Consider the following 25,652-nt stretch of genomic DNA (forward strand, 5'->3'; position numbering starts at 1 on the left):
AAATGTATTTAATGAGAGTTCCTTTTGTGACACCGTGCATAATATAGAATGTATCCCAAATCCCCAGACTTGGTTAGGAGTGTCTTCTTTCTCCTTTATTATTCTTTTGCTAAATCCAGGACATTTTCATAGTCCCCAAAACCTGGTCTGTTTCATTATGCTTTTAGCTGCAAACTCTAGAACTTCCCCTTCTCTGACACCCACCACTTGACTTCTTCCATTTTAGGAGATTTGCTGTAGAGTTTAAATTTAGAAAGAATGTTTTTGGAAGAAAGGGAATTGCACCCATACCAATGGGGATAGAATTCCTTCCTTCTTAGTGAGGATATTTGTAACCTGGGATTAAACTTGATTAACAGCAAGTGTTCAAGTTTCAGTCTAAGTTTGCTAAGAAAATCCCAAATCTTGTCTGAATGGTGTGTAGGAAATGTAGGTATTAGCAAGAGATTTATGTTCAGAAATCAGAGTTTCTCTGTTGCAAAGTGGTCTCCTTTTAGCAGGGAGGAGAAAGGGAGCTGGTGTTGTTGCTGAAGCCTTCATGGGTGACTGGAGAAACTGAACAGGGTTCAAGAGGTTGACGAGATGGGCTCCTTTGTTCCACAGGCAGGAGTCCTGCCTGCCGCCTAAGACCAATAATCTCGCATCCCTGAGCCTCTCCATCCAAGACTGGGTTTCAATTGTCCAGTTGTTTGTTTTGGAAATGTCACAATAAATAACTGAAGAGAGGCTGTTAGGGAAGGTCTCCTCGGGGAAGGCTACAAATTATTTGGGGACATAAAACCTCATGCATATGGCCTTGGTGAAGAGGAAATCACTTCTGATAACATTTGCTTTTTCTACATTCCCTGAGGACAATAAAACAGAAACAGGAACACGAAGTAGGAAAAAAAAATCTTATTGGTTCTCTGAGTCAGCCTTCTCCTTGGGTCATTTTGGTCAAACAAGGGATTAGGGACATTTGGTCCTGAGCTGATTCAGTGCCCGGGGACCCAGGAGTTAGACGGTTATATCCAGTGTGTGAGACCCACTCCCACGCCTCCAAGCCTGGACCAGTTCTTTCTCTGTGTTACTGGCGGGGCTGTCCTGCATCGACTATGTCTCTGTTCCATGTCATCTGCTGCACCATGAGGGTTTCTGGTGTAGCATGAGTTTGGAGACAGCTTTGTTGTCCCGTCTAAGGGAGAGAAAGGGTCAAAATCAAAGTACCTTTTGTCACAAAGGCACGATCTTGTCCGTGCACATGCTTGGGGCTCTCTCCTCCCAATCTCTTTGAGTACTGCTCTGTAAGGGTTTTGGCACTGGTACAATAGCCACAAGAATCCATGAACCAGAGCCAAATCTTACATCACCAAGAAGATGAAACACTGCTTATGCAAGGCCGCAGACACAGAACTACTTGCTCAGGGGACAGAAGGGGGGCACCGGCTGCGTCCTGGGCAGTGACCCTCCCAAGGACCTGCTGCCCCTCACTCAGAAGAGGAAATGTCTCCCAAGGAGTCCCTAAATTACTCAGAGCTCATCAAAGAAAGGATGGTACTTTCCTGCAGAGTTGCTTATTTTTCCTTCTAATTACCAAAGAATAAGAGTGTCTTTTCTGAAATGTTGATTTGGAGATTCTGAATTTAAATTTGTGCCTCATTTAGCTTGCAAAAGGGATTCTAAACAGCACAGCAGGAAGACCTTTGGATTCCAATATCCTCGACCTGGGAGAGGTGGGCAGGAGTCAGGGAATGCTGGCTTGCTGACATTTTCAAAGGAGTGGTTAAGATAGACAGAGACTGACAAATATCCATGGGAAGTGGAAGCCACTGTATTGAAAATAAAGGATTTTAGCACGAAACGGTCCCTTAGCCATCCAAAGAGGGTCATGCTGGATGAAAGTGATTAATTATACTTTAAATCTCAGAGGAAGATTCCTCTAATGTTGTAGTTGACAGAAATGAAGAATGAACCTTATTATCTGATCTGAAATAGGGAGTCAGAAGTTGCTGAAGAGATGCATATGGCTGATGGGGCAGAAGAAACAAGAACAAGTTGGAAATAAACCCAGGAAAGGCTTATTGAAATAAAAAAATTTTTTTTTGGTCTGTAAGCAATAGAATACTAGTCTTTTTGTACTGTAATTGACATTTGTTTTAAAAAAGAAGAAAAGAGAACAACAGCATGGAGGCTCCTTTAAAAACTAAAAATAGAACTACTGTATGACCCAGCAATCCCACTCCTGGGTGTATAGCCAGAGAAAACCATAATTTGAAAAGATACATGCACCCCAGTGTTCACTGCAGCACTATTTACAATAGCCAGGACATGGAAGCAACCTAAATGCCCATCGACAGAGGAATGGATAAAGAAGATATGGTACATGTATACAATGGACTGTTACTCAGCCATAAAAAAGAATGAAATAAAGCCATTTGCAGCAACATGGATGGACCTAGAGATTATCATACTAAGTGAAGTCAGAGAAAGACAAATATGATATGACTTATAGGTGAAATCTAAAAAAAAGATACATTACAAATGAACCTATTTACGAAGCAGAAACAGACTGACAGACTTTGAAAACAAATTTATGGTTGCCAAAGGGAAAAAGTGGGAGGGAGGGATAAACCGGGAGTTTGGGATTAACATATACACACTACTATACATAAAATAAATAATCAACAAAGACCTACTGTATAGCACAGGGAACTATACTCAATATTCTGTAATAACCTATTTGGGAAAAGAATCTGAAAAAGAATGTATATATGTATATGTATAAATGAATCACTTTGCTGTACATCTGAAACTAACAATATTTTAAATCAACTATATTTTAATATAAAATAAAAAAATTTTTAAATCTCAGAAAAAAATAAAAAGGAAGAAAATGGCAATGACAGACAAAATATAAACCAGGTGTGCAATCCTATGAGGAGCTGTGCCACCTGGGCAGCCTCCTGTTCAGTCTTTCTATGCACAGGTATAGTTTGTGGATCTACCAATATGCTGGGTTAATCTGGGTTCTCTGAGCAGTAGATGCCAAGATGAGATTAATGTGCAAAGATTTCTACAGGGGAAACACCTGTGTGAAAAAAATGAGAAAGAGCCAGGAAGGGATGGAGAGCCACGAGACCACAATGCAACACTGACCCTGAGTGAAGGAGACAAGGAAGGAAGTTTGGATGGAAATGTGCAAGATTGCCATGCCATTCAAGGAAGTTTCAGCAAGGCCACTGGGGAGTCCTTGAGCCAAAGCCAGGTTCCATGTCTGAAAGGAGTTCCGTGTCTCCCAAGTGTGCCCAGCTGTGCTCAGTTGTTGGCTGGGAGCAACCTATGGGAAACGTGACCTTCATGCAAACGTGATGATGGATTTCAGAGCATGCAGCTGGACCTCTGGGTCAATTACACTTCCTATAGTTGGAAGTTTGCACCATGAATTCCCATGGCCACAACAGTTACTCAATGGAGTATTCATAATAGCAGTATGATCTTCTGTGGAGTTGGAGGGAAACTTGAAGGTCATTGTTCAGCCCTCTTGTTTTGCCCATGACTTGGGTTCATGCGGATGGATGCCTTTCAGTATGGGGCATTATGGGAGGTGGATCTGATTTTCTTAGAAAGTTCCACTTTTCTGACTCTCATGTTCTTATTCTCATGTTCTTTCCACTGGGCCAATGACACTACCAAGGTTGTGGGCTAGATCACAATTCTTAAAAAAGTAAAGTTTATATTTCTGATGATGAAATTGTGCACATTCTAGAAAATTTGGAAAATAAAGAGAAGTAATAAGAAGGAAACATATTACTCATAACTTGCCCAACCAAGCCCCCAAATTCTTAACCTTTTGGTGTATTATTCCCTTACAGTTCTTTTCTATACATTTTTTTAATCTATTGAAGTTCATACTGTAGAAAATTTGTATCTTAGTTTTTTTCATGTGGCATCATGATACAGGCATTTCCCATGCTAAAAAAATTTCATTAACTTAAATAACTCATTCATCTTTGATTCAGTTATCATGAACTACGTGAGAAAACAAAGGAAAATTTAAGAACATTTAGGTTGAGCATAAACTTTCAAAGAAGTTTCTGAAACTTATTGTTTCAGTGTGGGATATTTATCAGATGTGCAAAATTTACAGTAACCCTTCTAGTTCATTCCTCGAAATATCCTTTCTCTGGCTTTTAAAGAAAAAAATTAGACCGACTTTGTAAACTTCAGAATGCTATGTTTTGATGAGAAGGACATTTTTCCTGTTCTCTACTATTTTGAGGTATTTGTATCCACCTATCCATGGTTTGGAATTTTTGCTTTATTTTGTTTCATTAGCTTTTTGAAAGTTGAAAATTGGTTTGCATTTTTCAGATTAATTGACCTGGTGTAAGAGAATCCTTCCTAGTGAACAGAACCCTTACTAGTAATTCTGTGAATTTCAGGAAAGGGTGAGCTCAAAGTGGTTAAAAGTGCAAGCTTTGGGATTAGAGAGATATGGGTGTGGACCTTATCTTGATCCTGGTCGTGCAATTTTGGATAAATTCTTTAATCTCTGTGAGCTTCTGTTTGATGATCTATGAAATGGAAATAATAAAATATATCTCACTTGGTTTCTGTAAAGATCACAAGGATGTAATGCAAGGAAAATCCTTCACACGGATCTTGTATGCAGATGAGTACTGAATAAAATCACCACTACTATTGTCTTAGGCTTTAGTTTGTAAATGTTTTATTTATTATTAATTTTTAGTCTATCAGTGGTTTAACCAGAATGGCATATCTCGTTCTTGCAGTAAACCCAGACGTTTCCTTTCCTTGTCAATGACATTGACAGAGTAGTTTTGCCGGTACCTGTTTTCCATTTGACAGGCTCATCATCAATCAACTGGCTATGGTTTATTACTGTAAATACACAGAACTTTTTAGAGTAAAACCCTGAGCATTCAGCCTACGACTTATCAATACCTGAATTATTAAGTATTGACCAGTGTCAATACGTGACCAGTCTCTCCTGTAACTGGGGAGCATTTGTTTATAGCTTTGTGTATAAAATAATGTACCTCAATCTCAAAGTTGGATTACCAGTACAGGTAATAGCAGAAGCTCTAGTTTAACCCACTTCTGGGCTCTAACGCACTTCTTTTCACGTGTGTAGGAATCCTTTGTGTTCACCAGACTCTGGTGATAGAGTGAGAGGTCCTGTCCCATCCAATTCTACCTCGGTGTTAGGAGGGCTTGGCCTCTGGGCAGAAGCTGGCCTTAGCCTCTGAGGTTAAAGCATAGTAGTTGGGGTGCACTTCTGCAGTAGCTAGAGTGGCATCTTGTCCTGGCTGTAGTGAGGTGGGTGGCATTCCTTATTGATACATTCAGTGAAAAGTGCTTCCATTCATGGCAGAGCTCCATGGCTATACTCGTCTGTTGCTTCATTCATGACTTCCGTGTGGCATGAGGTTGGTGCCACAGCTCAAGTGCTGTTGATAGGTCCTGCCTCTCCTTTTGGTTAGCTGGACTATGTCTTATGGATGGTATTTAAAAAAAAAAATCTCATGCAGATCTGAGGACATTTTTCAGGTGCAAAGAATATGTTTTTATTGGTTGCATACAAAATTCTTGGGTCACAACTTTTCTCCACTCAAAACCCAAAGGACTATGCATCTTTGTCATCTGGTATTGAATGCTGCAGAGTCATTGAAGACCACACTTGTTTTTATTCCATTTTCAATAAACATTTTTCCTGCCTGGGTGCTTATAAGAATTTTTTCTTAATTCACTGGGCTAGAGATTTCAGTAATTTCCTCCAATCCCATAACCCCTTCATAAAGAACTTAGTCCAGATGGAGCAGCCCTAATTATGATATGACCCTGTTCTTTGGGGCACAGCTAATTGGGCCATGGGTGACAACTCTCCAAAGCTGGAGTGGTTATAGCTCGACTGTCATTGGTATTGTTGTTTGGCTCACTTGACTATCAGTAATCTTATCCAGAAATTTGCAAGTGGGGAGCAGAGACTGAGTTTGTTACCTGTAGGCCATTAAGCTCAAAGAAAATGCAGACTCCAGTTCTGATGTTTCATTTGAAGGAAGCCATTATGAGCCATGTATAAGCAAATAACTAAGCAGAGAAGTCAGTTTGTAGAGAAATTTGGATGAAGCAGTCATGGAGTAAAAATGAGATGGGGCTGGAGGGGGAGAGCAGAAGGAGAGCGGGGAGAGAACGATAGTTATTTTTTCCCATTAAGCCCAGCTCTACTTCCATTTGTTGACTTCTAAGAGATTCTCCTGCATCCTCCCCACAGCTACGTGGTTAACTGATTTGTAGAGGTTATTGTTCCTGTCAAAGCATTGACTTGAGACATTCTCATAATCCACTTTTTTTTCCCCAGAAGGATACCTATAGTTTTTTTTTTTAACATCTTTATTGGGGTATAATTGCTTTACAATGGTGTGTTAGTTTCTGCTTTATAACAAAGTGAATCAGTTATACATATACATATGTTCCCATATGTCTTCCCTCTTGCATCTCCCTCCCTCCCACCCTCCCTATCCCACCCCTCCAGGCTGTCACAAAGCACCGAGCCAATATCCCTGTGCCATGCGGCTGCTTCCCACTAGCTATCTACCTTACTACGTTTGTTAGTGTGTATATGTCCATAACTCTCTCTCGCCCTGTCACAGCTCACCCTTCCCCCTCCCCATATCCTCAAGTCCGTTCTCCAGTAGGTCTGCATCTTTATTCCTGTCTTACCCCTAGGTTCTTCATGACATTTTTTTTTTCTTAAATTCCATATATATGTGTTAGCATACGGTATTTGTCTTTTTCTTTCTGACTTACTTCACTCTGTATGACAGACTCTAGGTCTATCCACCTCATTACAAATAGCTCAATTTCGTTTCTTTTTATGGCTGAGTAATATTCCATTGTATATATGTGCCACATCTTCTTTATCCATTCATCCAACGGTGGGCACTTAGGTTGTTTCCATCTCTGGGCTATTGTAAATAGAGCTGCAGTGAACATTTTGGTACATGACTCTTTTTGAATTTTGGTTTTCTCAGGGTATCTGCCCAGTAGTGGGATTGCTGGGTCATATGGTAGTTCTATTTGTAGTTTTTTAAGGAACCTCCATACTGTTCTCCATAGTGGCTGAACCAATTCACATTCCCACCAGCAGTGCAAGAGTGTTCCCTTTTCTCCACACCCTCTCCAGCATTTATTGTTTCTAGATTTTTTGATGATGGCCATTCTGACTGGTGTGAGATGATATCTCATTGTAGTTTTGATTTGCATTTCTCTAATGATTAATGATGTTGAGCATTCTTTCATGTGTTTGTTGGCAGTCTGTATATCTTCTTTGGAGAAATGTCTGTTTAGGTCTTCTGCCCATTTTTGGATTGGGTTGTTTGTTTTTTTGTTATTGAGCTGCATGAGCTGCTTGTAAATTTTGGAGATTAATCCTTTGTCAGTTGCTTCATTTGCAAATATTTTCTCCCATTCTGAGGGTTGTCTTTTCGTCTTGTTTATGGTTTCCTTTGCTGTGCAAAAGCTTTGAAGTTTCATTAGGTCCCATTTGTTTATTTTTGTTTTTATTTCCATTACTCTAGGAGGTGGGTCAGAAAGGATCTTGCTGTGATTTATGTCATAGAGTGTTCTGCCTATGTTTTCCTCTAAGAGTTTGATAGTTTCTGGCCTTACATTTAGGTCTTTAATGCATTTTGAGCTTACTTTTGTGTATGGTGTTAGGGAGTGATCTAATCTCATACTTTTTACATGTACCTGTCCAGTTTTCCCAGCACCACTTATTGAAGAGGCTGTCCTTTCTCCACTGTACATTCCTGCCACCTTTATCAAAGATAAGGTGTCCACATGTGCGTGGGTTTATCTCTGGGCTTTCTATCCTGTTCCATTGATCTATCTTTCTGTTTTTGTGCCAGTCCCATACTGTCTTGATTACTGTAGCTTTGTAGTATAGTCTGAAGACAGGGAGCCTGATTCCTCCAGCTCCTTTTTTCGTTCTCAAGATTGCTTTGGCTATTCGGGGTCTTTTGTGTTTCCATACAAATTGTGAAATTTTTTGTTCTAGTTCTGTGAAAAATGCCAGTGGTAGTTTGATAGGGATTGCATTGAATCTGTAGATTGCTTTGGGTAGTGTAGTCATTTTCACATTGTTGATTCTTCCAATCCAAGAACATGGTATATCTCTCCATCTATTTGTATCATCTTTAATTTCTTTCATCAGTGTCTTATAATTTTCTGCATACAGGTCTTTTGTCTCCTTAGGTAGGTTTATTCCTAGGTACTTTATTCTTTTTGTTGCAGTGGTAAATGGGAGTGTTTTCTTGATTTCACTTTCAGATTTTTCATCCTTAGTATATAGGAATGCCAGAGATTTCTGTGCATTAATTTTGTATCCTGCCACTTTACCAAATTCATTGATGACCTCTAGTAGTTTTCTGGTAGCATCTTTAGGATTCTCTATGTATAGTATCATGTCATCTGCAAACAGTGACAGCTTTACTTCTTCCCCGAAGGATATCTAATTGTGGATTTATTTTAAGTGATTTTGGTGGAGGATTCTTTTGATCCACAGGCTTGATTCTTTGCCCTAGCTCAGGGAAATGTGCTTAAGTTTTTGCTTCTATCTCAAATATTATGGTTTCTTTCTCAAAAACTACTGTCATTCTTAGGTTGGAACACTGTCACATCTGTCATTTATCTCTTTCTTTTCAACTTGACTCTGCATTCTGTGAGATTAATTTCCTTCATTTACTGTATTATTTTTTGAGATGTTCTTTCTGAAACAATTCCCTTTCTCTTGTTCTACTGACTTTCCAGGCTTCTTTTGCCTTTTCCTTGTTTTCTATTCTAGAACAATAGCTATAGAGAGTGAAGATTGCTCTTGGCTACATTTACTGTCCACTCAAATGCTGGTTTTGGCACATCCTGAGGTTTACAGCCAAAGGACTGCTTAGTGTGTATAACTCCCAGCTCAGTTTCCAGGGTCGAGGAGACATCTATTCATTTATTAGTTTATGTATACACACACACACACACACACACACACACACACACACACACACACACATATATTAGATAGATAGATAGATATAGGGAGAGAGAGAGGTGAAATTCACACAGCATAAACTTTTAAAGTATGCATCAGGAATTTACGTGTCATCCTTGCACAGGGACTTTGCTAGTTTTCTCTGTATTGTTCAAATTTTGAACTGAGCGTGGCACACACTTGCTGTGATTCTGATGAGCTGAGGTGAAGTTATTTCCTACTCTGCTCACTGCCCCATCCTCTGAAAAACTAACCCAGGGGAGATTGTGCACTGCAGCACCTTCCTTGCATTCACTGTGATCTGTAGGAGGACCACGTCTTCTCCCCACTTTCTGGGAATTCTGTCTGATATCTGAATGGACAGGAAGGTTGGGAGGCTATAAGTTAGGGAGAAAATGGGGAGGAATAAAGGGCGATGGGAGAATTTATGAAAGCTCACTGCCCCCAAAGCAGAATCTACATGTGTAAGAAATGATTGTTCCAGATGTTACAGATCCTGAGTCTCTGAGTCCAGAGGCAGATAGAATGAGTTCAAGCTCTTTTCTCCTGACAGGTCTAGATGACTCTCTATCTGTAGCACACGTGAGCAGCTGATTGTTTTTCTTCATTCAGTTCTGTATGACTTAGAGTTAGTGTAAATTACTCCCAGGTTCCGGCATTTGGCTGTTGTCTGTCTTAGTTTTTCTTTTTTTTCCTTTTCTTTTCTTTTCTCTTCTCTCTCTCTCTCTTTCTTTCTTTCTTTCTTTCATTTTTCTTTCAGTTTTCTTTTAGAGATAGTTTGGGAGGGGATATAGCTTGACTTCCATTGGTATTGTTGTTCGGTTCATTCACTAAAAATTATTCATTTAACACTAGATATGGCAGATACTTGCTGGATTCTAGAGATACAAAGATTCAAAGATGAATAATCTTTGCCTGCAAAATCAGAGTCTGATGGGGAAATGTATATAAAAACAGATGATTATAAAACCAAATAGAAATATAGCATTAGGTATATATGCAAGATATGCAAGTTGCAGAGTCTGTAGGGCCTGCAAAACCTAAAACATTTATATTTGGACCTTTACAGATAAAATCTTTGGACTCCTGGCCTAGTATACAAGGAACTGCAAAGAGTACAGAGTTTCCAGAGCAAGAAGCTTGTGAGCCCAGGCCGGAGAGTGAGGCCGGGACCAGATGACCGGGCCATGCTTGTCAAGGTAAGGGGCCACTGAGTGATTCAAAGCAATCTGCCCAGATAAGGAATCAGAATGTGAGACTAGTTCCTTGGTGTGTACTCATCACTTCTGAGGAATCTTCCAGCATTAAGTACCAACCGGACAATTCAGAAACACTTGACTATAATCCTCTTGGGGCACTGCTGTAGTACACACAGAAAGGCATCTTGGGGGCAGGAAGTGTTCTTCTCTGAAGCTCCCTTCCTACCAGCTCCAGCAGTTCCAGCCAGGCCGGGTGCCCCGTCCCACTGTGCACGGCTCCCAGGGGTGCAGGCCTGCTGCTTCCTCTCAGGTGAACCCAAGGCCGTCAGCCTCTCTCAGCACAGGGAAGTTTATTTTTTAATAAATTTATTTATTTACTTTTGGCTGCGTTGGGTCTTCATTGTGCTGTGCGGGCTTCTCATCGTGGTGGCTTCTCTCGTTGCGTAGCGTGGGCTCTAGGTGCACGGGCTCAGTAGTTGTGGCAAGCGGGCTCAGTAGTTGTGGCTCGCGGGCTCTAGAGTGCAGGCTCAGTAGTTGTGGCACACGGGCTTAGCTGCTCTGTGGCACGTGGGATCTTCCCGGACCAGGGCTCGAACCCGCGTCCCCTGCACTGGCAGGCGGCTTCTTAACCACTGCGCCAACAGGGAAGCCCAGCATGGGAAGCTTTAGAGAGTGAGAAGGTGAGCTGGTCATTCTCCCCGGATAAGGGCTCCTGGTCCTTGAGGCAAGAGAGGGCTCAGAATTTGGGTAAAAATGCCTCTTAGGTCAAGAGGGTCCGGGGGTAGCAGGTGAAATTCGAGGTTGAGCCTGGGGCTGTTGGGCAAAGGATGGAAGGTGAGGCTAGTGTCTTCGCCTACATCCTGCCCCCAGCTTTGCTCCCTCTTAAAAGCCCGTGACTGTGAGAGGTAACTGATCCGTGGGCGCTGGGACAGCAAAGCCAGTGGCTTATGTTGGCGGGTAGGAGCGCAGCGTGCAAAGAGAACCAGGGCTCAGAGGACCCCGTCCAGATACCGAGGGTCCGAGCTTTCACCCACCCCTTCCGGTCCTTTCACCCTCCTCACCACAGTGAACAGAAAATAGGATATGTGGTGACCTGTGTTAAAAGGCTTGAGGAAAGGATGAGGCCCAGTGAAACTGGAGCCAAGGGATCATTCCCTTCTCACCGCAGCTGATCAGCAGACACGGAGAAAACAAAGTCTCCTTGCAGACCGCATTGTCTCCTGGAGTGAGTTAATAAAATGGCACCGTGGAAGTCTGTTCCGCTGACGTCCAGCCAGGACCAGAAGCTCAGCTTGAGTTTCTAACTGAGCCTGAGAAACACCAGGTATAAGATTTGGGTCATTGCTGATAGATATCCCACCTCCACAGAAAGATGCCCTAACCTCTCCGGAGAGTGTTTGAAATAATTGCAAATAGAATAAAAAAAGTAAACGGCGGGGTTTGGACAATGCCTCTCCTGTTACTGTGAAATACTAAGAATGTAGATGGGAGCTATCTGCCTGGTTATTAAGCTTATTATAAAAAATGACCTCACAGACTGAAGAATTCCAAAGTCTCGATAACTATTAACTCTTTATCCCGAATGACTGGCATATTTCTAACTGAGAGGAGACTGAAAAAGCATTCACTGCCTTGGAAAATTCAATCAGAATTAAAAATTAAGCCCAGAAGAGGCTTTCAGCAACAATGGAAATTATATTTCTAAATTGTGTTTACTATGGAGAATACTGCTTGGGTTAAATGCCGATTAGGCTACTGTCCAAGTGATACATGAACTCTTCAAGTTATCTAGACATTGCTTTGGTTTCTTGTCAAGTCACAGAAAATCTATGATGTGATTTTTCTTGCTTTAATAAAACGGGAGGAGGATCAATGGATTAGTATTTAAGCTACACCGATAACTTGCATTAATGTTGCAGTAGTGTTGATTTTTTACCCCAAAGAGTTGGATCAGATAGCTTCTGCCTGTATGGTTTTCATTATTTAAGACTAACATGAGAATAAAGTCACTTCTGAACAGTAAGGCCAGATCTGAGAACAAAATATCCTTAGCTATTTAAAATCATGATCATCATCTCTTCTACCTCTGTGTAAAGGGTGGTAGGGAAAAAACAAGTTAAACACAAATTGAAAGTGTTTAGTACAGCAGGCAAGGAGACATTGTAATATACTGCATGACCTTAGAATTGCATGTTCGTTTAGTTAAAAAATGTATTGTGCACACCTATCATGCGTCAGACACACAGCATGTGTGTTCCCCACTGGGTGAGGGATAAAATAGGGAACAAATCTAAGTTTCTGACCTCCTGAAACGTACATGGAATGACACTAACAAAGAACTGATGTAAAATGAAATCTCACCAAGGCCAGTGTGAGCTGGTGGACACGGCCTTGGGTGGGAAATTAAGAAACTTATGCTTTAAGTGTTACTGTACCACCACCATAGCTATGTGTCCTCAGAAAGTCACTGATACTTTCCTTCCTGCTGTTCTGTAACCTTCTGAAGGGCAGAGCCAGCCAGCATTGATTGCCTGAGTCTCCTAAACTGTCTAACAGATTCCTGAGTCTTTTAACAGATGTTCCATAAATATTTGTTCAATGAACAGACCTCATATTCTCTTACATTTCTAGCATTCTGTTCAATGATTATGGTATTACAGATGACTTTTGTCCCTGAGAGTCAAGCTTTATGTCTCTTGTGTGCCCATTTTTAGACAGATCCCTCCAAAAAGGGATGCAGAGAGATGTCTTCCTTCCCCCATCCACACACATGCTCAAGTAGCCGAAGAATCATCCCCCGTGGCCCAGACACCCCTTGACCTGGCATCCTATTCCGTTGGCTCTTCTGTTTGAGCCTCTATCCAAGACGACCTTGGATAAAGGTGGTCATCCAACACCTTTACTTATTGGTCCACTCACTAGGGTCATCCAGCACCCCTCTGCTTGGCACTCTGATCGCAGTAGCCCAGCTTACCTCCCCGAGACAAAGGGCCCCTGGAGACCATGAGTGAGTCCACTGCAAAGTTAAAATCCCATATTAGAAGTTAACAAAAAGGATTTTTCATGTATGGCAGTGAGCTGAAACAGGTAGGTGATGGGTAGTCCCGAGCCAAGGAAGGGATCCTCCTCACGGGGCAGCCATTTCTCCTGCCCTCCTCCCGCACTGGTGCAGCTGACCCCCAGACCACAGGGTAGTGCGGTTTGCACATCGCCCCATGTCCAAGGGCAAGCCTGCTGGCTGAATAGATGAATGAATACATTCAGCCTCTGTCTCAGTCAGCTTGGGCTGCTGTAACAAATGATCACAGACTGAGTGGATTAAACGGCAGACTTTTCTTTCTCACAGTTCTGGAGGCTGAAGTTCAAGGTGCTGGCAGATCTGGTATTTGGTGAGGGCCCGATTTCTGGTTTATAGTTGGTTGGTTTCTTGCTGTATCCTCACATGTCTGGAGAGAGAGAGAGAGACAGAGAGACAGAGACAGAGAGGGAGAGGAAAAGATAGAGAAAGGAAACAAGCTCTCTCAGTTTTTTTAAATTAATTTTTATTGGAATCTAGTTGCTTTACAATGTTGTGGTAGTTTCTGCTGTACAGCAAAGTAAATCATTTATACGTATACATACATCCCCTCTTTTTCAGATTTCAAGCTCTCTCATTTTTTTTTTTTTTTTTAACACGGGCCTCTCACTGTTGTGGCCTCTCCTGCTGTGGAGCACAGGCTCCGGACGTGCAGGCCCAGCGACCATGGCTCACGGGCCCAGCCGCTCCGCGGCATGTGGGATCTTCCCGGACCGGGGCACGAACCCGTGTCCCCTGCATCGGCAGGCGGACTCTCAACCACTGCACCACCAGGGAAGCCCTCTCATTTTTTTTTAAAGGTACAAATTATATCACGAGGGCTCCATTCCCATATCTAATTATCTCCCAAAGCCTCCACTCCCTAATAACATCACATTAGGGATTAGGATTTCAAGGTACAAATTTTGGGGAGACACAAACATTCAGTTTACAAGCGACTCAGTCTCTTTTTCTGGGGTCCTTCCTTCCCTTTCTCACATTTTTCCATGAACTGTTTATTAGTCATAACTATTGGGTTTGTAATCATCACCATATTAAGCTTTGGTGTGATTCATATTAAATTTTGGTGTAATTTCAATGTCAGTATCTACATGTGTATTTAAAACCAAATGGAGCTCAAATCTCTACCCAAACAAGGCAAGCATATTGCAATCTTCCCCTAAAGAAGTAATTAAAAGACACCTTTGGAACAACTGCGGAAACTTGAATAGGAAGCAGATATTATCAGATAATAGAAAATTATCAATAATTTCCTTGGGGCTGTAATTGTGATTATGTAGGAAAATGGCTTTATTTTTAAGAGATGCATGATTATATATTTAGGGGTAATTTAGGGGTAAATTACATGATATCTGTAATTTACTTTCAAATGACTTGCAATATTTATTTATTATCTCCATCTGTATAGATAAAACAAATGGCAAAATGTTAAAAATTTTGGATCCTACATGATAGGTCTGTGTATGATCGTCCTCCTATTCTTCTGTATGTCTGAGGATTTTCATAAAGAGCGTTGGAAAAAGTGATACAGCAGGTGTTTATGATCTTGGGAATAACTGTGACCCCAAAGTATCCTCTGTTTCAGGCTTACCTCCCACCAAAACTGCACTTGAACCATGAGTGTTGGAGAATTATCTTCCCTTCAGGAAAGAGTTCCTCTGTCTTCTTTGGCAGCCTCTTCTGTATTTTCATAATCTTTGCTGTCAAGAAGTTCTTCCTGATGTCTGTCACAAATGGTCTCCGTGAAATCACTGAGGCTCTTGGCTACTTTGGGATCTGCTGATTTCAGACCTTGGAGGTTTGGAGCAGGTACTAGATTTCTGCCTTCCTTCAGGATTCAAATTCCCATAGGCATTCTGGAATGGCTGGCGAGACAAGCGTCTTCCCAGTGTGGTCTGATATCTACCTGGAAACTCGGAAGGGAAACTGGATGCAGGGCTGTGACGCGGAGCCAGCAGTGCTGTCCCAGCCTCTGACTCCATTCACTGCTCGGAAGGGAGGTCTTCCTTCCGTGACTGCCCAACTGAAGTAGCATCCCATCACTCTACCCCTGTTTTCTTGATTTCCTTTTTTGAGGAGCATCGATAATTGCCTGACATTACATTGCACGTAGTCATTTACGGCTCTCCTCTAGGAGAAAGCACGCTCTGAGCAAGTGGGGTCTGGTCTACACCGGTGGCTCTCCAACTTGATGTGCGTCAGCGTCTGCTGGAGGGCTTGTTAAAACACAGAGTTCTGGGGCCGCGCCGAGAGCTTGTAGTTCAGTAGGTCTGAGACGGAGCCTCGGTGAACCTGCGTTTCTAACAAGTTCCCGGGTGAACCTGATGCTCCTGGTCCTGGCATCTCATCCTGAGAGCCGCGAGGCTGCTTTTCGCCAAGGTGCCCCTGCGCGCGGGATAGTAAATGCTCCGTGAGTACTTGTAGGATGAATGAACGAATGAGTGAGTGAATGAGTGGAAGCTGGCTGGCTGATAGGATTAGTGGTCTCTGGAAATGCGAGAACTTTGAAAACCAAATAACTAGCAGCTGAGGAAACCATTGTGGTTCCCACGCTGAAGACCTCTGACTTGGGGCCCCTGTCCAGGCACAGTTTGCTAAGAAGAACTTGGGCACACAAAATCTTTTTTTTTAATTAATTAATTTAGTTTTGGCTGCGTTGGGTCTTCGTTGCTGTGCGCGGGCTTTCTCTAGTTGCAGCGAGCGGGGGCTGCTCTTTGTTGCCGTGCTCGGGCTTCTCATTGCTGTGGTATCTCTTGTTGCGGAGCACGGGCTCTAGGCGTGCGGGCTTCAGTAGTTGCAGCACGTGGGCTCAGTAATTGTGGCTCACGGGCTTAGTTGCTCCGCGGCATGTGAGATCTTCCCGTGGAACCAGGGATCGAATCCATGTCCCCTGCATTGGCAGGCAGATTCTCAACCACTGTGCCACCAGGGAAGCCCCAAGATCATTGTTATAACTTGTTCTTCCAACCCTTGGCAGGGAATTTAGGGATGTTTAGGAATATTTTAAGATTTTTGAGGATTACATCATGGAGGATAAATTCTGTCTACTTCCCTTTAGTACCTTTATCAGAAAGAGACGATGGAAGGAGACAATCCAGTGGTCTGAATTTGCAGGACCTTCCTTCTTTTTTGGCTTTGGTGCCTTCCTAGACTGCTTTTCCTTTCTTAGGGATATTTCCTTCTAGTCAGTTTCATTCTAGAGGAAGTACCATTATAAGAGATACTTCCTTTGGAGTTGCAAGCTTAGGGCTACCTAGATGGCCACCAAGAGGCCACTCTCCAGTTGGATTTGATCTCTGGAATCTCACAGAGACAGAAGAGTTTAGCTAAGTGCCCCAGAGACCCTTCCTCAAGATATATTTGACTGTTACTTTTCTACTGTTAGAAACAAAACACGCTGTCAGCCACGTAGAGAGCTGGGTTAGTGAACTAAGTGCTATAGAGTAAGAACAGAACAGTCTTAGGTAATACAATTAGCAATGTGTTCTATTTGCATAAAATGATTGTTTCCCAATGACACAGATGATCTCATCTCCCTTGGCGTTATTCTATAGTGGACAGTTTGGTGTTTAAGGAGCTCTGGGCCAGTGGAGTACTTTTTGCTTCAAGATGTATGTTTGTTGCCAAGACTGTGTACACATGCCCTACGGTGAAGATAAGCTCTGGTCTGAAAATGCATGTGTATACATATGCACACACACACACACGCCAACTAAATACATAAGTTTGCACACAGGAATCCAGGCCGAAGAAGCAGGGCTGCCCTGGTGTGCTCAGATGGCTGGGGGAGTGGCGGTCTGGTACATTTTCAAGGCTCTGTTTTGGTGTCAGATTGAGTGGAGATAGAGCATCCATTAATTTAGCAGAGCATCTGGGATCTTTAAAGCCAGAAAGAGCCATACAATTTATCAATCTTAATTTGCTCATGCTGCAGTTGGACAGAGGAGATCTCTGGGAAACTCTGACAGGACCCAGATGTTCCCCATGCAGCTGCTGTCACACTCACCCGCAGAGACGCCCAGCCCCCCGGCTTCCTCTCCCCTGAGCCGTCCCTTGCATTTGGCCTGCTGAGCTAATGCCTACACAGTATTTAGTCACAGAAACACACCGACTCGGTTAGGTATCCTGTGGGCGACCCCTCCTTGCACTAGGAAACTACCCTATTGTCAGCTGTTGGCCCTGGGACCAGGGTGAAACTTTCAATCTAATGAACATTCGAGTTCTTAGTGGATTGAGAGGGAATTGGCCAGCCCACATAGACAGGATATTCTCAGATCTCAGAAACGCTCTCCCACGTCAGCCATGTTTGAAGGCCAGTGAAAGAGGATGATGATCACTTCATTATTTTAGGTTCCTCGAAGGTAGGAATTGAATCTTATACATCGTTTTTTTCTGGCAGTTTCTCCTATAATGGCATATATAGCTATGCTCAGTTAATATTGTGCACAGCTGAATGGGACCACTGGACTTTCACCAACTTATCCATTTTCATATATTCATCTTCTCCTTTTAAATTTCTTCTTGAAAATGGGGTTTTTTGTTCCTTAGGGTTAAAAACAACCAAACTTCTCTACACTTTAGGTTTTTGATTTTCTACGGACCCTATCCTGGACCAGGCTCCGGGCATATAGAAGGAGATGAGACAGGTAACATTTTTGCCTCCACACACTTTAAAATCTGGTGGTTGAGGCAGAGAAGTAAGTAGCTCTTGCACACAGTGATAAATGCTCTAGGGCCAGGGGAGGGGAGGTACTGGGTTTGTGAAAGGGCATCACCCATTTCGTATCCTAGCCCAGGCATCAGGGTGGAGGAAGCAATGCTGATTTTGGAGAAGGAGTGAGCCAGGTAAAGATGAGGGCTGAATCACACGGTTCACAGAGGAGTGGAGTGTGCTATTTTGTTGTCGCCGCAGTTGCTTTGATGGCAGGGAGAGGGAATAATTTCCCTGCACTTTTGCTGTAGGGACCCTGCTCATGGAACGAACAGGTGACTTGTCTTCCGCGACATACAGGTGCAAGATTTTTGGCATTTGCACTGTTCTTTGAATTTAGCCATTATCTTTCAGAAGGCCTCAGTAAAAATGTAAATACTCCCAGGGAGAGGTAATTAAAAAGTTATTACCCATTAGCAACTTTAGGTGAAATAAATCCTCTCTTCATGTTTTCTCGTCAGCTCTCTGGGCTCTGAGGAAATGATCAGCAAGGCTGTTGTATTTTCAGGGGAGGAGGTAAGGTTCAGAAGAAGGAGGGAAAACCAGAGATGGGAAGGTCTTGAGCTTCCCAGTTGGGTTTGGGGACATTATTTCCAGCTGGGGTTACTAGGTCTTACTTTTACTCCACTCAGAAGGTCCCCGGACCAAGTAAGTTGGGAAAACACATACATAAAGGGTGCGAAAGTTTCTTTATAGTGGGACTTTTCAGGGCCTCCATGATGCCAAGACGCACTGTGATTCTCTGAGAGATGTTATAACGTTAAACATTTCACAAATGTATTTGACCGTGGCACCCCCTTGGTGGAAAATTTTCTGGCATTAATGTTCCAGGCAACACACTTTGGGAAATTCTGATTTGGAGGATGGAGTCACCAGTGAAAGGAAAAGCAACTCCAGGAGGGACCCCACTGTGTCATTGTGATGACCAACGCATGACATGGTGGAGTGTGTTGGACTGATTCCTTTTTACGCAGGGTCAGCTTTATTTCTTGCATGAATATCTGTTTATGCCTCACCTGTGGAATATTTCAGTCCTGTAAACAGTCCTCCATTCATTTGTTCATTCATTCATTTATCTGTAATTTTTTTTTGAGATTAAAGTTTTGCACTGTGCTCTCCAAAATGAGGCAGACTCATAGGGTGTCTTTGCTTGTTCACTTGCTTTCCAGCAAAATGAGCAAACTTTGTCTATAAATGTCCCATGCAATCCATCTTGTCCCCTTGACCTCTTTTATCTTGTGTCGTTTATCAGTTCATCTTGGAAACACACACTTTCACCAAGTTGACCATGACTATTTATATACATTTGGAAGACATTCCGTTGGCAATTACTCTGCAAATCTTCTGTTCAGTAAAGCAAGGAAGTGGTAATAGGACCCTCCTGTTTCATCACTGTGTGTGTTTTCCTTAAGATAGTTTCCTGCGGTGTTATCAGCCAGTTAACATGAAGAAAATCTCCTGCAGGCATTCCAAAACTGCCTTCCAACTCCTTCGGTTTCTTCTGGAGCAAGAAAGAAGCTCTTTCTTTGCTAAAAGCTGAGAAGGCAAAGTCTAGGCGAGGAAAGGGGGAGCTATTTGTTTTCTTGATTTCAACTATTTAAACATCTACCCTGCAGGAGAGATTCTGCTGTGCTCTGCAAAAATTGTGGAAGGGGGCAGATGACGTGGCCATGTGGCCCTTGCCATCAGAAGGCTGATAAGAGAGGAGAAAGAGAAACATGCATCGTTGATTAACTCTCGGGCAGATAAAGGCAAATAGGAGAGAACAACAAAATGCCCCAAGACTCACACTCTGAGTGGGGTGAAGGGAGAGTTTTCTGTGATGATTTCATGAAAAAGGAGGTAGCCTTGGAGACAGGCTGTGAGGGACGGTTGGGATTTCACCTTGAAGACAGTCAGGGATGATGTTTCGTGGGGAGGGAAGAATGAGAGCACAGGTGTGAACATAAGGTGTGTTCAAGATGCAGTAGGCAAGGGCTTCCCTGGTGGTGCAGTGGTTAAGAATCTGCGTGCCAATGCAGGGGACACGGGTTCGAGCCGAGGTCTGGGAAGATCCCACGTGCCATGAGGCAACTAAGCCCATGCGCCACAACTACTGAGCCTGCGCTCTAGGGCCCACGAGCCACAACTACTGAAAACTACTGAAGGCCGCGCACCTAGAGACCACGCACCGCAACCAAGAGTAGCCCCTGTTCGCCGCAACTAGAGAAAGCCCGCACACAGCAATGAAGACCCAACGCTAATAAATTTATTTAAAAAAAGAAGATTCAATAGGCAATTGTCTGGATGTTTGCACTCATTCACCTGTATTATCAGGTAGAAATCAGGAGTCATTCTTGACTCCTGCTCTGCCTGTCCCCACCTTTCACTCGACTGGTCCCCAGTTGTGGATTTTATCTCCTGGGTATCTTCTAACACCCCACCCCCATTCCCACCCCATCTTTCCCAGCAATGGAGCCCTGTTTAACGTCTCTTTTTCCTCCTGGGCTCCCTCCCATCTCTCTCCAGAGCAAACTTCCCGAAGGGCAGACCTAACTTTTCGCCCACCTTCCACAGTGGCCCAGGGCCATCGAGATAAGAGTCCAAATTCCTGACCGTGGTCTGGGTTCCAAGGTCAGAAAAACGTGGGCTCAAATTCTTGCTCTATGTTTACGACTTATGTGACCAGCTGTGTTCACCCATGCTGTGTAACCAAACCCCAGTTTCCTCCTCCAGAAAGCGGGCACCGTTAGCAGCCATCCTTCGTTTTCTTGTTGCAGTTGTCCCTCCTCCTCTTTCCCTTCCTGGTTCCCACCTGCAACCTGAGCCTGGCTTCCAGGCACTGCTGTGTCCCCAACCGCACAGTGTTCTCGCTCGACCTTACCTGTGTCCTCCCATCCTCTTTTGTTCCCCCTTCCACCTGTCCTGCAAGACTTGCCTCCAGCCTCCCCTCCTCTTGGAAACTGCCTGAACCCTCCCTGGTCCCCAGGCCTATTTTGCATCCCTTTTCTGTGTTCCCATCCCTCCCAATACTTACCTTACAGTGCGTGTGCCTGCCTCTCCCCATACCTGGCTGACTGTTTCTCAGGATAGATTTTCAGAAGTGGGATCACAGGTCAAATGATATTCGTATTTTAAATTTAGATAGATACCAAGGGCCAGATTGCGCTCGTGAAAGGAGTATCAATTTCCACTCCCATAAGCATTGGATAAAACGGTCTTATTTCCCTCAGCCTTGCTAACCCTGGGTAGGATCACTCTTTTCAGTCTTTGCCAATCTGATAGGTGACATTTGATATATCATTGTTGCTTAATAAGACTTTCTTTGATCTCTAACATTTCCTGGTATCTGTAGTTCTACCTTTGTGAATTGCTTCTTTGTTTTTTGCCCATTCTTCTGGTGGAGAATTCCCCTTTCCCTTGTTGATTTGTAAAATGGCTTTCTATATTCACCTTTAAAAAGATGCATTGCAAATATTTCCCCTCATTTGTTATATAAACTAACATCATATGTCTTTTTTTTTTTAACCACGGGGAAGTTTAAAACCTGTCAAGCTTTTCCTTTGCAATTTCCGAGTTCTTTTTTTTGTTGTTGTTGTTTTTTGTTTTTGTTTTGTTTTGGGTTTTTTTTTTTTTGTACATAGAAAGGCATCCCTCATGGTAGGATTATAAAAAATATAAAATAGGGATCAATCTTCATTTTTCTGCGAAACTTGTAGTCTGTTCTTTCAACGGTATCGGATCTTTTCTCGATGAATTACCAATTTAAGATATTTACATCATGTAACAAATTTGTGTGCGTGTGTGTGTGTGTGTGTGTGTGTGTGTGTGTGTTTGCATTTAGTTCCTGGACTCTTCATCCTATTCCATTGGTCTATATCTCTTTTCTTGTATGACATCTATACTCTTTCAGTTAATGGGCCTGATAGTATATTTTGATATCTGGCAAGTCTACCTTCAACCAGCTTATTTTCTGTAATTTTCCTATGGCCTCGTCACCTTGGAATGAGGAAAGGAATCATAACCATCTTTAGTCTCAGAAGATGTTTGGGATGCCGGCAACCTGCGTAGATCCCATATCCTGGATCAGTGAGTTCTCTTAGAAATTCTCATGAATGGGGGTTGGCCTCGGATCTGAGGATGCTTTTGCAGAGCCTCTGGGTCTTCATTCTGGCCCGAACCTCTGGGAGGGCCTGTGCAAGTTTAGACTATTTCTGTAACATGGGTGGTTCTAGAAACTAGGTGTGTACCTTCTAGAGATTGACGATGGTGGTGGGTAAGGATAGAGGTGAAGGAGGGCCAGAAAAAGAATGATACGATTTTGAACTCTGTTGTCATTCTGATTTATACTTGGTACCAATGTGATCTCTGCAAAAGGTTAGCTTCCACATTCATAAAATTGGGACACTGAAGCAGATCTATTACTCTTAAAATAAAATGTGGGAAGGGACAGACTGCAAACATGAACAATGGGAACTGGAATACTGTGTGAAATATTCATCTCCGGAAGGAATGAGGTGTTGTTTATTCATACCATGAAGTCCTTTTAATATTTTTAGGGCCAGGAGGAGAGAGATTTTACCCCACTGCCTTATATGGGTCCTGTTCTATCGTTTCCTGAAAGAGTGCACTGGAATTCACCTTGCCTTCATTCATGCATTTGTGTTTCTAGCCACCAAAACTTGCTGTCTTAACTCAACCCAGTCCTGCAAAATGCCATCTGCCAGAAACAGCAGGGAAAGCAGCAGGAAAAGTTTGGATTAAGCCTGCAGAGACGCTCTGCTGTAGAATGGTCATAGATGAGGAAGGGAAAGGGTTACACAGGTCAAATTCCACTGAAGCAAGACTTGCGTTAAATCTTCTGTGGTCTGCACTCTCCCCGTGATCAGTGATTTTCCTTTAAGTAGGTTATCACCTTGGCGTGTAAAAATCTTTTGTTATCTTGCAGTTTTGTGGTGACTAGATTTCACCTATAAATAGGAATTGCATGAATATGTTCTGGAAATGAGGAGCAGATCAGCCCTAAACTCGGCCTTCAGAGGTGACTTGTCAGATTACGGACGGAATATGGTTTCTCTTTCGTTAGAAAACGACACATTTCGTAGATGTGGTGTCATCAGGAAATGTACAATATGTGAGATTTCAAAATGCTGTTCCGGTGTCAGGATGTCTTCAAGCATCTTATTTCTGCTCTGAGTTTGCAAAATGGAACCCATATTTTCTTTCTAGAGACACAGACAGAACTATTCCCATGCATAAAAATGACTATTTCATCAACTCTCAGTTGTGTTTTATTATTTTCCTTTGTCTTCATTCTTGAATCCAATCAGCCCTCAGATACCAAAAACAGAAAAAGAAAAAAAAAGATACTTGCAGTTCAATGCGTCTAGTATAGGAGAATATTTTGCTTGACCATCAATGGTCCAAAACCCATTCTTCCCAAATCGCAACGCAATTGAATATGCAACGAAGGCATCAATGTATATCTGGGGTTTGCTTGTTTGGTTTGGTTTTGATTTTTGACTGGCAGCTTGTTTTTATTAAATATCTCCAGAATTAAGGGTACCCCCTTCACAGTGACCACAAGACATTGTTGAGGGTTTAGACCTGCCAGACACAGAAATGGGCTCTGGTGGCCCATAGGCAAAGGGAGAGTTCCTGACCTAAGTGGGTAGATGGAGAGATAACACAGAATGACCATCTGGGATGTTGTGAGAAAACACAGGATTAGGGATGGGGATGGGGTGTCACCGAAGGCTTTCAGGAGGTGGTGATGTCTGAGCTGACTCGACAGAGAAGTGGGATTGGGCCAAGCGAAGGAGGGGCTGAGAAAGGGGCTCCGGGCAGGGGGAAAGCATGGCAAAATCCGGGAAGCCTGGTAAGTAATCCAGAGTGGGGAGAAAGTCGGGCACTTGTGGGAAATGGGATGGGCGGCAGGAAAATGGGCAATGCTGGTGTCGTGAAGGACCTCATGTACCATCATCTTGAGGATGAATCAGAGCCTCTGAGAAGTGGGCAATGAAGTTGGGGCGATGGGCATGAGACACACGATCAGACTGATACCTTGGAACGAGCAGTTTGGCAAAAGTGTGGAAGAAGGGCAAAGAGAGATTGAAGACGGTGAAGGTGATTAGCAAGTTGTGGTAGTGATGAATGTGAAAACTAAAGCAGGCTTGGACTAGACAGTGACATGAGGACGGAGAGGATGCTTCTGATTTAACAGACATCTTTGTTGGTCGGGTTGGAGAGAGAGAGGAGTCTAGAATGATTCCTTGGTTGTTCGGGCAGCTGGAAGCATAATTGCTGGCTGAGATAAAGAAGGGGATGTAGGGGAGAGTGGGTCTGCACTGGATGCATGGGGTCTAAGTGTAAAAAGCTTTTTTTGTATTCGTGTCTGTAGCTCAGGAGTGAATTCTGACCTAGAGACATCCCCTCTCCCTCCAGCCCCCAGTAACCACTACTCCACTTTCTCTCTCTATGGATTTGATTACTTCAGATATTTCATATTAGTGGAATCGTACAGTATTTCTCCTTTTGTGACGTGGCACGTATCACAATTTCCTTCCTTTTTAAGGCAGAATAGTATTTCATTGTATGGATATAACACTGTGTTTCTCCATCCTTTTGTGGATGGACATTTGGGTTTTCACCTTTTGGTGGTTGTGAATACTGCTGCTACGAACATGTGTGTGCAAGTATCTGTTTGATTCCCTGCTTTCAGTTCTTCTGGGTCTATGTTTAACTTTTTGTGGAACCACCATTCTGTTTTCCACAGTGACCGTGCCATTTTACATTCCGGTCAGCAATGCGCGAAGGTTCCAATTTTTCCGTATTCTCACCAATACTTATTTTCTGAGTTTTGATTTGATAATAGTTTGGCAACTGTTCTTTTAACTTTTCTCTCTTTGCACCTTGTGGCAGAGGCTGCTCTGTGTTCATTAAGCTACGTTTTTCTTTTCCTTTTTCTCTGGGTACATAGGTAGATGACATTTCCAAGCATCCCTCTTTGTAAGCAGGGCTGACTTCTGTCCAGTAAAGTATATCTGCTGCTCCCCGGCCTGGCTCATAAAAACTTCTGATGTTTCATATCCCATCTACTGGCTAAATGGAAAAAGATTCCAGGGACCTAGGCGAGGGCAGAGCCACAAGACAGAAGGAACCTGGTACTGAATGAGCAAGAAAGCACATTCTCTCAAGTCACTAAAATCAGGGGATACTTGCTATCGTTGTTCCTGTCCACTGATGCAGGACTGCTCGATCTCTCGCTTTTTTCTCAGCCCGGCTGCTTCATTTCCTCGAAGGATTAGCCTTCTTTGCTTCTGCATACCTGAGGCAGAAGATAGCCACCCTGAAGTCTGCATGTCCCTTCATTGCTTCCAGTTTGGTAATTAGTGGAGATTATTAGTTTTGCTGGAATCCAGGTTCCCATGGTAGAGAATCTGAGAGGTCCCACTTGAGGCAGGTAGCCTCCCCATGCCAGCTTGCTAGGACCACTCATCGGCACCACTGTCTACAAGCCGGGGCTGCTGGGGGCTCATCCAGAAGGGAAGGTCGTTGTCGCCTAATGGGCGCCTTGAACGGTATCGACCACACATTGTTTCTTAAAATGTGGTCTGAGGATTCCCTGGTTTAGTGTCACCTAAGGAA

At 43.1% G+C, this 25,652-nt stretch overlaps 1 non-coding gene across 1 annotated transcript; it reads right to left on the minus strand.

Moving 5' to 3' along the window:
- Positions 1–9,115: 9,115 nt before the first annotated feature.
- LOC132504679 (U6 spliceosomal RNA) lies at positions 9,116–9,220 on the minus strand. The gene has a single exon (XR_009535023.1). It is a non-coding gene; the product is annotated as a U6 spliceosomal RNA (small nuclear RNA).
- Between the last annotated feature and the right edge of the window lie 16,432 nt (positions 9,221–25,652).

The sequence above is a fragment of the Lagenorhynchus albirostris genome, chromosome 1 (genome assembly GCF_949774975.1).
Source record: "Lagenorhynchus albirostris chromosome 1, mLagAlb1.1, whole genome shotgun sequence".
Lineage (NCBI taxonomy): Eukaryota > Metazoa > Chordata > Mammalia > Artiodactyla > Delphinidae > Lagenorhynchus > Lagenorhynchus albirostris.